Here is a 12536-nt window from a genome sequence, read left to right as displayed (position 1 = left end):
TGTTGATGAGACTCTAAATTGGCACAGCTACTATGGGAAACAGTATGGAGGTTCCTCAAAACGTTAAAAATAGAACTACCATATGACCCAACAATCCCACTTCTGGGTGTGTATCAAAAGGAAATGAAATCAGGATCCCAAAGAGATATCTGCACCTCTATGTCTATTGCAGTATTATTCACAATACCCAAGATTTGGAAATAGACACACACATATATATATAGTGGAATGTTATTTGGCCATGAGAAAGAAGGAAATGCCGCCATTTGCAACAATATGGATGCATCTTGAAGGCATTATGCTACATGAAATAAGTTAGGCAGAGAAAGACAAATACTGTATGATCTCACTTATATGTGGATTAAAACAAAATACATTCATAGAAACAGATAGGAGAATGCTGGTCACCAGGGCCCGGGTTGGGGTAGGGAGTGGAAATGTTGGTCAAATGATACAAACTTTTAATTATTAGATGAATACATTCTGGGGATCTAATATACAGCATGATGAGTATAATGAATAATACCCTATCAGATACCTGAAAGTTGCTAGTTGAGTAGATCTTAAGTGTTCTCACCACAAAAAAGAAATTGTAATTATGTGACATGATGGGGGGGTTAGCTAGGTCTATGGTGGTAATCTTGCAAGATACAAGCGTTTCAAAACAACACAGTTTACACCTTACACTGACACAATGTTAGATGTCGATTATATCTCGAAGCTGAAAAAAATTAAATGAAGACGGAAGGTCAGAGAAACTAAGAGCTAATGATTTTGAAAAATAAAAAAGGGGGAGATTCATCTACTCAGTATGAATGTTTTCTACATAGCTCCAGAAATCAAGACTGTGTGGAGTTGGTGGAGAGAGAGATATACAGATTAATGGGACAGAATAGGTAACCCAGCAATAGGCCCACATAAATTTCCCCTGCTTTTTTTTAAATGTTTTATTTATTTTTGAGACAGAGAGAGAGAGAGAGCATGAACAGGGGAGGGGCAGAGAGAGAGGGAGACACAGAATCCGAAACAGGCTCCAGGCTCCGAGCCGTCAGCACAGAGCCCGACGCGGGGCTCGAACTCACGGACCGTGAGATCATGACCCGAGCTGAAGTCGGACACCCAACCGACTGAGCCACCCAGGCGCCCCTGCCCTGTTTGTTTTTGACAAAGGTACAAATGCAAGTCAATGAAATTAGGATGGTTTTTCAACAAACGGTGTTGAAGCAACTGGATATCCACAGGCAAAAAGAGGAACAATGACCCATCTGGTAATCTGAAAGTCCATTTGAAATGGTTTATAGACTTAAATGTAAAACGTAAAACTATAAAAAGTTGTAGACAAAATAGGAGAAAGTCGTGAGGACCCAGGGCTAAGTGAAGAGTACACTTGATATCAAAGCCATGGTCGACTAAAGGAAAAACTGTCGTTTGGATCTTATAAAAATAAAAAAGTCTTGCTAGGTGACATAATCTATTAAGAAGGTCAAAGAACAAGCTATGGGTAGGAGGACGTATTTTCAGGGCTCAACTCTGGTTCCAAACATGCACTTTGAACCACGGTGTTGACTCTCTGAGTCACATGGGAAGGGGAGGATCATGGCGTAAGTGGAGGGAAAGGATTGGAATATGAGAGGAACCAAGAGACAGAAAAGGAGGACGAAGTGGCAGGTTTAGTTCATTGTAGCCAGGGAAATAAAAATTAAATCCACACTGAGACACCGTCACACGCCTACCAGATCGAAAAAACTAGAAAGTTTGATCATACTAACTGTAGTCGGGTCGTGGAGACTGTAAATGGGCACAGCCATTTTGGGAAGTAGGCACTGGCCGGTGAGGTTGAACGTGTGTATAACCTACATGCACCAGTTCCTCTCCTATGTATGTATTATGCGAAACTTGTGTACCAGGAGATACTGTTCTAGAAGTTGGTTGTAGTCACAAGAACCTGTCACCTGAAAAGTGAAAAGTGCAGACAACCCATGGAGTGGGAGAAAATATTTTCAAATCGTGTAGCTGGTAAGCATCTAGCTTCAAGAATATATAAAGATCTGGAGCATCTGGGTGGCTCAGGTGGTTGAGCGACCAACCTTGATTTTGTCTCAGGTCACTATTCCAGGGTCGTGGAATCGGGCCTCAAGTCCGGCTCTGTGCTGAGCATGGAACCTGCTTCAGATTCTCTCTCTCCCTCTGCCCCCCCACGTTCCCCCGCACTTTCTTTCTCTCTCTCAAAAAAATGTTTCAGAACATTCAAAGATCGCATGCTGGTTCTATTTTTAACGTTTTTTCACAAGGGACGTCAAACATCAAGGCATACACCTTAAATGTGTCCAATTCCTACGTGTCAATAACACCTCCATAGAGCCAGGGACTAGACTTATTGCGGTGATCATTTTGCAGTATATACAAATGCTGAATCATAATGTTGTACCCCTGAAACCAACATAATGTTTTATGTCAATGACACCTCAATGAAAAGTAATGAAAACTTAAAATGCTAAGTGTGACCAAATCACGCCAGAGAATACCATAGAAAAGACTTCGGATGACCCCGGGCTGCAGGGGAGAGTGTCCTTCCAACGCAGGCGGGGTGCCGGGCGTCCCCCCCCCCCCCCCCCGCCATGAGTGCTGCGGGCTCGACTACAGCATCAAACAAGGGCCGGCATAAACCACATTGTTTTAGGTCGCCTATATAGGTTCCAAAATAGGAAGGAAAGCAAGGTAGTGATTACGGCAATCAGGGGAATGGTGAGCTTTGAAAGCGATGGGCTTTAGAAACAATACGGTCCTAGGTCATGGCAGGTTCCATCGGACTATCAACGGAACCGTGGTCTCTGCTGCGACTCGCGTCGTATATAATAATGATGATGACAATGAGCATCTATGTGCCACGGAGATTAGTGGCGACTCGTGGGCTCACTGCGGCCGGAAGCAGTGGGGTTGTGGGCAGCTGCTGGGGCCACGGAGGGCGCCAGGCCACGCAACCGGGTCTCAAGGCCGCGCCCGGGAAGGCGGTGGAAGTCTCGGGCTCCCCTGCAGCCGTGTCACCCGAAGTCCGGAGCCCTTCACTGCGTGCCCACCCGTGGCCGAACTGGGGAGCTTTTCAGAAGGAATCTGGGGCTGGGCTGGCAGAGGGACGCTGGAGTGCACGGTGGCGGGGGAGGGGGGGGGTGGGGGCGCGGGCCTTGAACTACCAGGAGGGGCTGGACTCCTGCCTGCAGCACCCGGGCCCTGCTCCTCAGGCACTGACAGAGATGCTGTGCCTTCTGTGCGCCACCGCTCCCGACAATAAATAGCCCTAAATGCTGCAATTATCTGATATCCCCCCCCCCATTTTTTCCCTGCACAGACTCTCTCCCCGTGAATCGCAATCTAATAAAAGGTATTTGCCACTTAAAGAAGCTTTGAAAATTACCTTGGGTTTCCACTTAACGCCCTTAGTTAACTGACAATCCACAGCATTATTTGCAAAGTGCAAAATTATTTGCGGTGAGATAGTCATGGGAAGGCATCGTTCTTGGGGAAAGCCTTAAGTGCAAAATGCCTTTAAATACCAGCACCATACATGGGAACCTACTACTGGAAGCGATACTATGTCTCTAGTGATTCACTATTCATTACAGTTACAATGAAAGATGCATGCTATTAGGATTTAAAGCAGCATGAAATGTTCTTTCTCCAAGCTTTACAAATCCAGCTGTTTGTTTTCCATATTTGTGTATACCTACTAGTTTTAATTACACTAATAATTTCCCTGGGTTCTTAAATTTACATTAGCTTTTAAAGTATAGAGAAAACAATCCCCATATAATTTAATCATTTGTGCAAACGGCAGACAGGGAAGTTATTGGTTTGTATTGTAATTATTGTAGTTCATGTGTTGAGCTCATTTGTACAATTGCTAAATTAATAATTATCATTTACGTAAGCAGATTAGGTCATCTGCACTCATTTACAATTATAATTCAGAAATGATTAGATGTTCTTCAAATTTCCCAATTTCTTTAATGCCCTTATTAAAATTGTACATTAAAGAATTTTCCAATTAAGTCTATTATCATAAGTAAATTTGGCTTAGTACATATAATTACTCCCATGCTATTGCATATAAATTTTCAATTAATCCATCAAGTTGATTGTCATAATGTTGTTCAGAGCGTTTGCTTAGAAGCCATCCTTGTTAAAATTCACAAGACCAAACCATTATGAGTAGTAGAAAATAGTATAGGAAATTATTCTATAAAACACATATCAAATTGGGTGTCACTTGAATGTTCCCTGCTCTTTACGATGATGTATTGTTTGTTGGAAAAGAACTTTTCAATTATTGAAGAAATTCTTCAATAACATAGAATGCCAGGGAATATTTAAAATATTTAAATCCAGGGGTGCCTGGGTGGCTCAGTCGGTTAAGCATCCGACTTCGGCTCAGGTCATGATCTCATGGCTCGTGAGTTCGAGGCCCGCGTCGGGCTCTGTGCTGACAGCTCGGAGCCTGGAGCCTGCTTCCGATTCTGTGTCTCCCTCTCTCTCTGCCCCTAATCCACTCGCATTCTGTCTTTGTCTCTCTCAAAAGTAAATAAACATCAAAAAAATTAAAATGAACTAAAATACTCAAAATCCACACATAGTCGAAAAGACACCGATCTTTTTCAAATTATAAATAAATGTAAGGCCTCTTTATTATACAACATTTGGGAAATACAGAGAAGCACGCAGAAGGAGAAAAAAACAGGTCATGTATAATTTCGCCGCCCAGAGATAATCTTTGCTATCATTTTGCTTTTTATCCTTCAAGACTCTTCAGTGCATTTTCAGCTATGTATCCATTTGTGTGTGCTGTGCAGTAATAAAATTGGGGTTGTAGTATATATCCGTACTTCAATTTCTTGCTTTTTTTATGGCTCCAATGAAAAGAATGATGTTTCCCTTCCTTTGTATCTTTGTCATAGAGCTGACATATTTTTGAATGTATTACAAAAGTCCTATACTTTGAAGAACACAGCTCCTGGTAAGCAAAGGTACCCGAACCCCAACTCCCACACTTACTAGCTGTGTGACCTTGGACGAGATATTTAACTACTTCTGTGCCCGCAGTCTCCTCGTTAGTAAAATGGGGGTAATGATGGAGTACCCACTTTAGACAGTCGTTGTGGATCAAATAGATTAGTATGAAGCTCACAGAACAGTGCCTGACACACAGTAAGCGCTGTGTGTTTGCTATATGAATTATTTTCCCGTCTTTCCAGAACTTGAATAATTAGTGTGTTTCTAAGGCATCCAAGACTTGGAGATTTGATTTTAGGTTAGTTATATTATCACTGTATGAGAGTAATGCCATCTCCTCAGGCGGTACATGAACAACACCACATCTACTGTGTATATGAAGACCAGCCCGGATACGGAGAATGGGAGATAGGGAAGGAGAGACAAATAGGAAACCAATTTAGAGACAGTACAGAAAGGTTACGGACTAAAGGATACTTTTTTTTTTTTTTTAATTAGAGAGGAATTAATGGGCTTTCTCAAGGTGCTAGAACTACTCTCGTTTAATATATACCTGGCTGGCTCAGTCAGTTAAGCGTCAGACTTCGGCTCAGGTCACGATCGCTCGGTTCACGAGTGCAAGCCCCACATCGCACAGAGCCCGCTTCAGATCCTCTGTCCCCCTCTCTCTGCCCCTCCCCTGATTGTGCTCTCTTAAAAATAAATACAACATTTTAAAAAATTTAAAAAATATTTCTATGAACGCTCTGAAAGTTAGAGTACCTATTTAAAGGTCTGTTTTTCCCTGATGACGAGTGATGTTGAGCATCGTTTCACGTGTCTGTTGGCCACCTGGACGTCTTCTTTGCAAAAGGGTCTATTTATGTCTTCTGCCCATTTCTTCACTGGATTATGTGTTTTTCGGGTGTGGAGTTTGGTGAGTTCTTTATAGATTTTGGATACTAGCCCTTTATCCGGTATGTCATTTGCAAATATCTTTTCCCATTCTGTCAGTTGCCTTTTAGTTTTGTGGATTGTTTCCTTTGCAGTGCAGAAGCTTTTGATCTCATGAGGTCCCAACAGTTCATTTTTGCTTTTAATTCCCTTGCCTTTGGAGATGTGTCGAGTAAGAAATTGCTGTGGCTGAGGTCAGAGAGGTTGTTGCCTGCTTTCAAAACCACACTGAGATACCACCTCATGCCGGTCAGAGTGGCTAAAATGAACAAGTCAGGAGACTGTAGATGCTGGCGAGGATGTGGAGAAACGGGAACCCTCTCGTACTGTTGGTGGGAATGCAAACTGGTGCAGCCGCTCTGGAAAACAGAGGAGTGGAGGTTCCTCAAAAAATTAAAGATAGATCTACCCTATAACCCAGCAACAGCACTGCTAGGAATTTACCCAAGGGATACAGGAGTGCTGATGCAGAGGGGCACCTGTACCCCAATATTTAGAGCAGTGCTTTCAACAATAGCCAAATGATGGAAAGAGCCTAAATGTCCATCAACTGACGAATGGATAAAGAAATCGTGCTTTATATATACAATGGAATACTACTTGGCAATGAGAAAGAATGAAATCCGGCCATTTGCAGCAACGTGGATGGAACTGGAGGGTATTATGCTGAGTGAAATAAGTCAGTCAGAGACAGATACCGTATGTTTTCACTCATTTGTGGATCTTGAGAAACTTAACAGAGGACCATGGGGGAGGGGAAGGGGAAGAGAGAGTTACAGAGAGGGAGGGAGGCAAACCATAAGAGACTCTCAAATACAGAGAACAAACTGAGGGTTGATGGGGGCTGGGGGAGAGGGGAAAGTGGGGGATGGGCATTGAGGAGGGCACTTGTTGGCATGAGCACTGGGTGTTGTATGGAAGCCAACTTGACAATAAATTGTATTTAAAAAACAGACAGTTGTTCATTACCTTTTCAAAAAAAAAATAAGTAAAATAAAGGTCTGTTTTTGCAAATAACACTAAGTTCTTCCCGTAGTGAAAAGCCAAATTCATAGACATAAATTAGAGAGACGTCTTACTGGTTAGCAGGCAAAAACTAGAAAAGAAAGCTTTTATAATGGGCTTTATTGAGGTATAATTCACATACAATAAACTGCGCCCATTTAAAGGCTATGGTTGGATAAATGATAACAAACATATTCACCTGAGTAACCACCGTCAGCCTCCCTGATATAGGTATTGGTAAGATTTTGTCCCAGTCTAAGGCTTACCTTTTCAATTTATTTGTGTCTTTCGAAGAGCAGAAACTTTAAAGTTTTATAAAGTCCATTTTATCAACTTTTTTTTTGCATGGTTCATACTTTTAGTATCCTATGTAAGGCATCATTGCTTAATTCAAGGTCAAAATTTTTTTTCTGTATTTTCTACTAGAAAATTTGTAGTTTTAGCTTTTGTATGTAGATACGATTCAGTTTTTAAAAAGTTTGTTTGAGAGAGGGAAAGAGAACATGAGCAGAGGAGGGGCAGAGAGAGAGGGAGAGAGAATCCCAAGCAGGCTCCACACTGTCAGTGCAGAGCCTGATGCAGGGCTCAAACTCACGAACTGTGAGATCATGACCTCAGCCGAAACCAAGAGTTGGACGCTTAACCGACTGAGTCACCCAAGCGCCCCCAGATATGATTCATTTTAAGTTAATTTCTGTGTCAAGTGTAAGATAAAGGTTGTTGTTTACTCTTCCCCTGTATGGATACCTATTAATTCCAACACCACCGTAGAGAAGACTGTCCTTCCCCCTAATTGAATTTTTAAGGTACTCTCATTGAAAATTATTGACTCTTTATGTGTGGATTATTTCTGTACTCTATCCGAATCCATTGATCTACATGCCTATCCTAGACTAATGCGGCTTCACAGTAAGTCTTGAAATCAGATAGTTTGTCTTCAAATTTGTTCTAGTTTATTTGCTTATTTCTTAAATTGCTTTGGCTTTTCTGGGCCTTTTCCATTTCCATATACATTATAGGATCAGTTTGCCAATTTCTACAAAAACAGCATGCTGGAATTTCGATGGGGATTGTATTGAATGTATAAATCAATTTCGGGAGAATTTATATCAATTTTTAGCCTTGTCATCCACGAACATGGTGTATCTCTCAATATATACGTTTTCTTTAATTTCAGTGTAGAGGTCTTGCTCATGTTTTGGTAAGTTTATACCTAAGCATGTCATAGTTGTGAATGCTATTTTTTAAAAAAAAAATTTATTTCCGGGGCACCTGAGTGGCTCAGTCGGTTGAGCGTCCGACTTCGGCTCAGATCATGATCTCATAGCTCATGGGTCCGAGCCCCGCATTGGGCTCTGGGCTGACAGATCAGAGCCTGGAGCCTGCTTCGGATTCTATGTCTCCCTCTCTCTCTGCCCCTAACCCACTCGCATTCTGTCTCTGTGTCTCTCAAAAGTAAATAAACGTTTTACTTCTTCCTTTTCAACACGTATACCTCTGATTTCCTTCTCTTGCTTTGCAATGACTAGGATATCTGGTACAACGTTGAATAGGAGGTGTGAGAGTTGATCTTTGCCTTGTTCCTGATCTTAGAGGGAAAGCATTCCGTCTTTTTACCAGTAAGAATGACATTTGCTGTAGATTTTACATAAATGCTTTTGTATGAGTTCATGGGTTGCTGAGAATTTTTAGGAATGGATGTTGAGTTTTGTCAAATGCCCACATCTGTTGAGACGGTTATATGTTTATCTCTTTTATTCTATTAATACGGATAATTATATTGATTGATCGGGACGTTTAACCCAACTTTGCGTTCTTGGGATAAACCCCACGTGGTCATGGCGTCTTTCCTTTAGGTTGCTGGATTCAGTTGCTAGTATTTGAAAGAATGTTTGCCTCTGTTTATCAGGCATATCAATCTATAATTCCTTTCTTGTAACAAACACAAAACATCCTATTACTGTTCCAAGCCAGGGTCAGCAAACCAGGGCCTGTGGACCAAATCTGGCCCACAGTCTGTTTTTGTAAATAAAGTCTTATTAGAACACAGCCACATTCATTCATTTATGTACTATTGTCTATGGCTGCTTCCATGCTATAACGGCAGACTCGAACTGTTGCGAGAGAGACCACGTGACCTGCAAAGCTTAACAAAATTTATTAGCAGGCCCTTTACAGACAACGTTTGCCAACTCTTGCTCTAAGCCATGGTGCCTCTGGATGAGGAATTCTGGGAACACATCCCGCCATCATTCTATAGGACATAAAGAGAGGCTTAGAAAAAACTGGAAAATTCCAGAGGAATTTTTCAGGAACTGAAATGACTAAGAAGTTTGGGGTCTGGGGGCGCTGGGGGTGGGGAATGGGGAGTGCAAACATAGCTACACGGGGAGCGACTTCTAAGGGTACAATTTTTAATTCGGGAAAGAAGGAAGAGCAAAGAGACTTCTGAGAACCAGAATCTGTATGGGTTATGAATGCTTAACAGGTACAGTGAACTCCAGTTTGTTGGGAGAGGCAGTCTGCTATGGGCCCTGAGCGTCCCCGCACAGGCTTGCTGACTGTGACATTCTTTGAGGCTGACCTGCGTTCTGACCCGGAGCATTTTCTATAGCTAGTCTCGCAGGCACGCGTCGCTGACATCTGGGCCCATCTCACTGCCCCATGGGAATTTGATTTAGGGGAGCCAGTTGTACTACGCGGGTGCTCCTGCTGCTTTGCTGTGCTGTGAGTAATAAACTCTCGCTCGCATCCATTGGGCCTTATCGTCTTCTTCCGTCACCTGGGACAAGCCAATCTGCTTCTTTAGTAACCTCTTTGGGAGCCCTGTTACCTCTTGCCACCTTCTATGGGTCTGGGGTTCTTTCCCGACAAAATTTCTTTACTGAATTCCGAAATGTCAGGCAGAAGGGCGTCCCTGAGGTGTCAAAGAAGGATGTTCTGGCTAATTAAGGCAGCAGGCCGCAGAATCCGGGAGCTAACTACTTACTCAAGAATTGGCAAGAGTGAAAACAATTTCTCTCTGACACACGAGGTTGACGTGAGAGAAAACAACGTGACGTCACACGGTTCTCGGGGACTCCTCAGACTCCGCCATTTGGGCATCTGATCCAGTGTTGTCACTCTAGGTGCAACCTCGTTTTTGACCTTAGCATCTTGTCCTTATCACCCTGGACGTTTCCGTGAGGTAGGCCCATTCGGTCTTCTTTCCTCAGCCGTTACTCGCGGTGACTTCACTTGGCTGTGTCTGACTCTGTGACAACGCTCTGAGTCCTTTCCCAACTGTGCTGATTGGTCTTTTGGTGTCTCCTTCCAGGGCTGCAGTTCATCCTTCCCCCCTGAGGTACCCTGCCCCCCTGCCCCCACGGGTGCCTTACTCTCCGCTTTCCCTTCTCTTCCGTCATTCCCAAATCAACTTCTCTGGCTTGAGCTCTTCCGTCATGAGCATGGCACATACACTTCTGCCCCTCGTGCACTTACGAGCAACATCTGTCAAACGGAACTGATCATTTTCTTTGGCGGTCCACTTCCCCATCCCCCTTCCCCCATTTATCTGAACGGCCAGAACATTTTCTCCAGGTCCAATGGCTCCAAACTTTGGACATTTCGATCATTGCTCTGCATCCTTCGCCACGGTCCAAAGAGTCTCCAAGCCCCGTCCATTTCCTGTTGAATTTTCTTCTTCTATTTAGTCATACCGGCGCCATTTTGGCTCAGAGTGACTTTGCCTCATACATTCCCTTCAAGGCTTGGCTGAAGACCACTCCGCACACAGCAACCACCAGCACCGTTGCTGATGCCTTTCCTGGCTGCGGTTCCCACTGCCTCTACCAAGAGATACTAGGTACTTCTTGATTTAGGATTTGATTATATATAGTTTGGGGATGTTTACACCACACATTGGTTAGTGTCAACCTAGCCCCCGCCCCCTTGTTAAAATCCTCAACAGTGACTTCCCATTGTACTTAGAACAGAATCCAGAGTCCTTTCCATGGCCTACAAGGATCTATATGATCTGGCCTGCCCCACCTGTCCATTCTCATCTCGAGCCACTCTGCCCACTGATCATTTCTCGGCAACCACACGGGCCTTCTCAATCCCTAGAAGGCTGCCAAGGTCTCTCCCACCTCAACACTCTCCACCAGGAAGTCCACTTCCAACCCCACCTCCAAAGCTTCGTCCAACTCCTGCAGATCCTTCAGGTTTCACCTGAAGTGTCGCTGACTCAGATGAGCTGACTCTGAAGATCTTTTCCTCCCAGGATTTATATGAATTTGTGGCTACATGTTTATTTGTGATGTTAAAAAAAAAAAAAAAGAGTCCATTTTACTTGGCAAGACCATAAAGGCAGGGATTGTATCTTTCTCTTCCCTAACAGTACAGACCCCGGCACATCACAGGCACTCAAGGCAAATGCTGGTTGAAAGAGGGACTTTGAGTTGTTAATAGCATGTCTCCTATTTTACCTATCTCTGATGCAAACCGAATCCTACTTCTCCTAAGCCATGCAATCCTTGAGCCCTCTAGGCACTATGGACTAATCTTATTAAGTTGTTTTGACTGTAGGAGTAGCAGACACCTGCCCCCGGTTTTATTAGGGCGAGATTATGCCAGCCACTTGGATTCATTTCCTACAGTGTTTCCAAGAATTTCTGCCAGAAATAGCCTTTACGTTTTCAAGTCCAGCCATGAATGCACGATGTCATTCCTTCTGAAAACCTGAATACTGTACACGCAAGTATTTGCGTTTCTCTCTCTGGAAAGCTACATATTCTGCTTGTTAATAGGGGCCCCACATGTAGGCATCTTGAGCTAGAAACGTCGGAAGAGAAGGATCCACATTAAAAAAAAAAAAAAAAATCTAAGCCCTGCCTCGGGTGGCGGCGACAGCACGTTACGAGTCGATCAGCAACAGAAGGCGGAGAAGGTAGTTTTCCCGATTAATCAGAGTTGCTTCCTCAGGGCCAAGCCCTTTGTCACTTGCCTTGTCCTGGTGGGCCCGCACTTCTGCGTCTACACAATACGTCTCACGTGAAGATGCAGGTTAGCACAGTGGCTACGACTTTAGAGTCTGGAGCTGGCCCGCCAGGGTCCAAATCCTTGACTTCAATATTTCTTGACTGCGTGACCTGGAGTAAGCTACTGAACCTGAGTAATGGTTGCCTCATTCATAAAATGGGGAAAATGAAAAGTGAGGATACTCTGAATTTCTTTCCGTAGCACTTAGAACAGGTCTTGGCATATGGGAAGTCTGTTCTTGTTATTTTTTTCATCGTGGATGACGTTCCTCCTCGGAAGGGATGAGGGCGTGTTTTTGTGTACAGACGCGTGCCCTTCTCATTCTTAGCGTTGGTCATTTTTGCATTGAGAAGGGCGTGAGCATGGCTGCATGGAAGCAGGTTGTCACCCAGAATAACAGCCCGTCCTCAGAAGTCACGTGTGGCTTCCCTCCTTGTCCTTCTTTCCGTGTGGGGGTTGAGAAGAGAGGTTTCGACTCCTGGGCCCCAAGGGTGCCCCATTCTTGTCTCGGAGGCGTTGAAGAGCTCCAGGGGCTTGAACGGACTCAGATATACGCCAGTCCACGAATCTAGAGC

Source organism: Herpailurus yagouaroundi, unplaced genomic scaffold (assembly GCF_014898765.1).
Source record: "Herpailurus yagouaroundi ecotype Mexico unplaced genomic scaffold, PumYag 67702, whole genome shotgun sequence".
NCBI lineage: Eukaryota > Metazoa > Chordata > Mammalia > Carnivora > Felidae > Herpailurus > Herpailurus yagouaroundi.
The sequence above is the reverse complement of the archived record's forward strand: the minus strand, read 5'-3'. Positions refer to the sequence as shown.